This window comes from Betta splendens, chromosome 24 (genome assembly GCF_900634795.4).
Source record: "Betta splendens chromosome 24, fBetSpl5.4, whole genome shotgun sequence".
Taxonomy (NCBI): Eukaryota; Metazoa; Chordata; class Actinopteri; order Anabantiformes; family Osphronemidae; genus Betta; species Betta splendens.
The window spans coordinates 13142088-13148619 of NC_040901.2; the positions used below are offsets into that span (position 1 = coordinate 13142088).

At 42.0% G+C, this 6532-nt stretch overlaps 1 long non-coding RNA gene across 1 annotated transcript; it reads right to left on the reverse strand.

Annotated features, from left to right (window-relative positions):
- Window positions 1–5166: 5166 nt before the first annotated feature.
- On the reverse strand, window positions 5167–5961 carry LOC114850140 (uncharacterized). The gene is made up of 4 exons (XR_008693872.1): window positions 5711–5961; window positions 5547–5636; window positions 5373–5459; window positions 5167–5291 (listed from the first exon to the last, which is right to left on the reverse strand). It is a non-coding gene; the product is annotated as an uncharacterized LOC114850140 (long non-coding RNA).
- Window positions 5962–6532: the final 571 nt, after the last annotated feature.

The window sequence follows — 6532 nt, forward strand, 5'->3', positions numbered from 1 at the left end:
CATTCATCATCATCTGCTCATCCGGGGCCGGGTCCAGACCTCCCTCTCCCTCCATCACTTCCTCCAGCTCCTCCGGTGGAACCCCAAGACGTCCCCAGAGAGACTTGGTCCCTCCAGCGTGTCCTGGGTCCCCCCCCCACCGGTGCGTCATGCCCAGAACACCTCCCCAGGAGGCACCCGGACCAGAACCCTCAGCCTCAGAAGGCTCAGCTCCCTCTTCCCAATGACGGACCGGTACACGACTACATCACTGCTGCCGCCGCACAGATCCGTCTCTTAATCTCTTAATGGAGCGTCTACGTTCTCCTTACATTCATTCTGTTTCATCATCGGAGGAAACGCGCACAGAAAAACACAGGAAGCACAGACGACGAGAGAATGTGAGAACTTCCGTCAGAGACGAACGAGATCCGCTATGACACAAAGCGTCCAGATGATTTATTACATGTGACACTGGTCACTTTATTAGGAACAGCAGTCAGTCTCACTCAGTCCATTCATGTCACCTTCACCAGCTGATCTGTCGTTGTCACATGTGAATCATGGAGGTCACAGCAGGAGCTGGACTCAACTACAGTAGATTAGTAGATCTGGTTCTGATGTTTGGTACCGTGTGAAATGAACCGGGTCCAAAACATTAGAACCAGAATTAGATGCAAACTGATCGTCTGATGATTAAATCATCACTCATTTATAATAATAATAATAATAATAATAATAATAATAATAAAGTTCATATGTTTTTATTGACAGATCATTTTATCATCAGTCACAACATGAAGGTTGTTACAGACTGAATTCATTCATTTGTTGAATTGTTGAACACAAAGCTTTTAACAGCAGCAGCGACTTGTTTGTGGTGAGTTGATGAAGTTGTTGCTCAGTGGAGTCAGACTGAAGCAGACGAGACTCCAACGTTTTCATAATTCACTGCACCTTCATCTTCATCTTCATCTTCATCATGAAGCTGTGGAAACAACAGCGCTGCAGAGATTCACACTGAAGAGTTGACAACAATCCTCAATAATGTGTGTATAATGTCCAATAATGTAGAGAAGCTACTGAGACTCAGGTACCAGATATTAAAGCTCCTGCTTTGCTCTGTAACGTAAAACAGAGAACTTTATCGACTCACTGTGTTTTTATCTCTCACTCTTTTGTTTCCTATCAAGACAAAACAGTCGACGTCAGTGAAAATGTGAAATTATTTAAATGTCGATTATTAAATGTTCTCACCTTTGGTTCTGGTCCAAACGTTGACCACAACAACAATAACTATGAGTGTCGTTGAGGCCACAGAGACGATGATGATCCTCCACCAACCTGGAAACAAGAAGAAACGACAATGATGGAAATGGTTTAAAGAAAAAACAGGTTTGGTTTCATAAAATACAAAAACGTAAGGTTAAAAATAGGAAAATTCACCGTTATCTTCTAATGTTGTGTCTGATGCTGATGTTGTGCTTTGAATTGATGTGTCTTCAATTGTTGTCTTTTCCAATATTTCATATTCATCTGGAAAAATAAACAAACACAAACAATGATCAACTAAAAGCAAACACAGTGACTGTGACATTTCTCTTGATGTTTTATTTCTTCTCACCAGACGCTATGAATTCGTCTCTGTCTGTGACAGTGATGTAAAAATATTGAGCTGCTGTTAAAAGGTGAGAAATAGGAACCAAGAGTTATTAAAGGTATGTTTGGTAGATTTTCTTAATTTCTGCATCATTAATATATTTTCATAACTATTATTTACATGTTTGACGTTTACTCACCTGTGAAGTGAAGCATCAGAGTCGTACATAGAAACATCTGAGTCCGTTTGAGTCCAAGCATCGTTCTTCTCTTTCTCTGAATCTGAGCTGCTTCTTAAACATTCACATCGTAACTTCTGCTTCTTTATTACATCAGTAAAAATAACAAAACCACAGATTTCGATAGAATCTGCGGCTGTGATGAATATCAGTGCAGAGCAGGAACCAACGGATCCGTCCATCAAACGCTGAGGCTGAAGTGGAGCAACAGGTGAAACACACGAACCCTGATGAGGAACTAGAACAATAATACAGACACGAGTCCCAGAGAGACAGGACACGGACCCACAGAGGCTGAGGCCACGCTGACGCCACCGACCGCACACTAAACTACAGAGTCTCTGTAACGAACCCACGGAGAACGTGTGACTGAGCTGGAGCTTCGTGTCCAGTTCAACCAGTCACCGCTGCGTTCGACCCATCATCATCCCAGCGTCGTCTCACCTCATGTCACTCATCTGAACGGAGCTCCAGCTCACTTCTGCCTCACGTCACCTGCATCTGCTGCTCAGACACGAGCAGCGCCCTCTGCTGGCTGAAACATGACTCAGCAGATTTCATGTTCCACAAAAAGCACTGCTTCAACAGTCGGTTGACTTGAATCTGCTTTATTTTAGATGCAGTGACATTAATTACACTCACTGATGTAATACAACAGTCTCATTGTTTTAATGTTTGAAAAGCATCAAACTAAATGATAAACTGTTCTCCAACACCAGACTACACAGATCATTCAGATGAACCTTGATGACTTCATTCAATAAATAAAATCCGGCTTGTTTACAAACAGTGACATCATTTGCATGTATATCCATATGTTTGCATCCCGTCAGGTCCTCAGCTCAGTCTGTGTGGATGAATGGATGAACGCTGTGTTATCTGTGAGCTCTGCTGACGGTGGCGTAGAGGCTGCTGGGACCAGTGGAGGCTCCAGTGTTCACACAGCTGTAGGTCACAGCTTCGCCTCCATCACTGACATGCACCTGGACGCAAACAGCAGCAAACACACGTCAGGCCGATCACAGCGGGAGCTGTGCAGCCGACGTGTCGGCCTGAAGGCGGCGCTAGAGAGACGGGCCGAGCTCGGCTTCACCTGAGCTTCACGGCTGCTGGTCCTGGTGAAGCTGACGGAGGCGTAGGAGAGTCCGTCCTCAGGATCCTGAGGAGAGACCACAGCGTCAGAGACGCGTCTGAATCATCAGCGCTGGATTTATGGATGAACGCATGTCACCTGCTTCATCTCTGACTTCATATTTGAACTCACCTTCTCATTCATCTGTGGTTTTCCTTCTGAAAACGCAGCGTTAACAGATGATCTCTGTTTGACCTTTGACCTCTCATCGCTTCCTCTCTGACGTCGTTTGACTGCGATGACGACGGCGACGACGAGTGCAGCTGAAGTCACAGCCCCAACGATGAGCCACCACCACCAGCTGAGCTCTGGATGGGAGCAGGAAACACAGAGCCTCTGAATCCAGCAGCTTCTGCAGGCTGTGAAGCTCGGCCACAGGAAGCAGCACTGGCTGATCCACTGCGGATGAGCTGCTTTACAGTGAATGAGCTCGATGGTTGGAAGCGTCACCTGTTGGTGAAGCTTCAGATGAAGATGCTGTTGGAGAAGAAATGACTGTTGGTACTGATGTGGGTGATTCAGTCGGTGCTGGTTTCAGAAGAGAAATTATATTTCTCAATTATAACAATTATAAAATATTAGCAGGTCAGGTTTAATTATGAACAGTTTATCATATTCTCACCTGTTGTAGATGAGATTCTGACTGTTGTTACTGAATTGGATGATTCAGTTGTTGCTGGTTTTGTGTCTTTATCTAAAGAAAAAAAATGAGTAACCATCATGTTACAATCATATCAGTTAAAACCTGTTGTTTGAGCAGTTGGGAGTTTAATTTTCAACAGTTCATCATCGTCTCACCTGAAGTCTGAGATCTGAGGAGAAACTGATGAACGTTTCTCGTACAGTCAGTCACTTCACACATTAACGAGTTCATCACTGATGAGTTAATACGTTGAGAATTCTCAAAGGACACGACAGCGTAGTAGTGATTCTGTGATGCCTTCAGGTCTCTGTGACCTATAATCACTTTATCCTGATTCAGCCACTTCACTGATGGTTCACAGTGTTTATATGATGACACGTAACAGTAAAAGTGCATCTTATACTCAAGCTCCACTTCAGTCACTGGCAAGGAATCAATGTTAAAAGAAACAACATTAAAATGAACTTTACGTCTTATAACTTTCATTAAAATTGTTGTTGTAACAAAAAAGTTTGAGCTGAAAACACAATGATGTAAATACTCACATGTAACAACAGACAGATAAACTACGGAATCTCCACCTCGTCTGCAGATGTAACGACCAACATCCTGATCTGTGACGTTCTTTATGACCAGAGAACATTTCTCTCCAAGTCTCAGTCTGTTTGATCTGGATGCTACAATCTGTCCGTTCACAACCGGTCTATTAGTTCTGGTATTATCTACATTATCATAGAACCATTCTATGTTCTGACATTCATCCTGTTCATCTTTCACACGACCACAAACCAAAGTGACGTCGTCTCCAGCTCTGACAGCGACGAAGGAGGAAAGTTGTTCAGTGACTGTAGATGAGAAATAAACAGAACATTAAAGATGATTTTAGATCAAAGCACCAACAAACCTCTGACAGTTAGTGTGAACTAAGATCAATGACTTGATGCTGTTAAATGTTTCCTCACCTGTGAACTGAAGCATCAGGATCAGAAACACTAACATTTGAATGCGCCTGAGTTCAGACATCGTTCTTCTCTGTCTCAGTCTCTGAGCTGATGATGAATCTTACTTCCTGTACTTAGTAAGTTGTAACTTCCTCACTCTTAATTTGTTAAGTAGTTTCTTTCCATTTAACACAAGTCCAATCACATCAGGTTTGAAACATTCACATGTTGTGACGTCAAAATATGAATTTTATGACACAGTTCTGCTTAAACTTCATGTTTTAAACCTTCATCTGAGTTTATGAGTTTTATCGTCACTGCTGAAAAGTGGACCAAGCAAACGAGTCGTCTGTTGCTTCACTTTGTTCATTTAATCATGTGATGAAACCACAAGTAAAAATAAAATGAGGAAGCTGGACCTGTTACGACAGATGGTAAAGCAAAAGGATTTAATCAAGTCACCACTTTTAGGCTCGTTTTCATGTTTGTCTCCAGTCGAGTCTCAGCGTCTCCTCTGTCAGTGATCACAGCTGCTTCCTCCTCCTGTTACTGAGCTGATGCTGAAGCTGCTGATCAGTGGATTCAGACTGAAGCAGAGGAGACTCCAGCATTTTCATACTTCACCTTCATTTTCATCTTCATCTTCATCAACCTGTGGAACCAACATCACTGAGATTCGGCTCTAAAGTAGTAAATGAAAACTTTAATAAATATCAGTTTTTCACTCACTGTGGTTTGATTCTTTTGTGTTTTGTTCCCTGAAAAGATGAAACATTCAACCAGTGAAGACTCAACATTTAAAGGTCTCCTCATCAAACGTCATCACTGAATGTTCTCACCTTTGGTTCTGATCCATATGTCGACTGTAACAACAGTGATTATGAGTGTTGTTAAACCCACAGAGACGATGATGATCCTCCACCAACCTGGAAAACACTCACCACATGTTTTACTTCCTCCACCTTCAACTATGAGAAAGAAATAATACACAATGAATTTAAATGAAACTTCACCTTGTTTTTCTGCTGAAGCTTCAGTGATCAATGCTGTAACTAAGTTTTCAACAGTTGTTGATTCAGTCATTGCTGGTTTTGTGTCTTCATCTGTAAAAGTCATATTATTGTAGCTGGATGTGAAACACTGACATCACGTGGAAACAAACATTTGATCTTCTCACCTGAGGCCTGAGATCTGAGAGGAAACTTATGAACGTTACTGTAACAATCAGTCACTTCACAAATTAATGAGTTCAGCATTGGTGAGTTAAACTCCTCAAAGGACACGACAGCGTAGTAGTGAGTCTGTGATGCCTTCAGGTCTCTGTGACCTAAAACGACTTTATCATCATGTAGGAACTTCACTGATGGTTCACAGTCTTTATGTGTTGACACGTAACAGTAGAAGCTGGTCGCATGCTCAATCTCCTTTCCAATCACTGGTAAAGAAATAATGTTAAAACAAACTAGATTAAAATTAACTTCACACTGCAATTCTAATTGTTTTAATCAATGTTATAACAAAACAGGTTGAGTTGAAGACACAATGATACTCACTGGTAACAACAAAAAGAAAAACCTGAGAGAATTCCACTTGTCTGCAGACGTAACGACCAACATCCTGATCTGTGACGTTCTTTATGACCAGAGAACATTTCTCTCCAAGTCTCAGTCTGTTTGATCTGGATGCCTCAATCTGTCCATTTCTAACCAGTCCATCAGTTCTGGTGTGAGCTGCATCATTGTAGATCCATTCTATGTTCTGACATTCATCCTGTTCATCTTTCACATGTTCACAAGTCAAAGTGACGTCGTCTCCAGCTCTGACAGCGACGAAGGAGGAAAGTTGTTCAGTGACTGTAGATGAGAAATAAACAGAACATAAAAGATGATTTTAGATCAAAGCATCAACAAACCTCTGACAGTTAGTGTGAACTAAGATCAATGACTTGATGATGTTAAATGTTTACTCACCTGTGAACTGAAGCATCAGGATCAGAAAC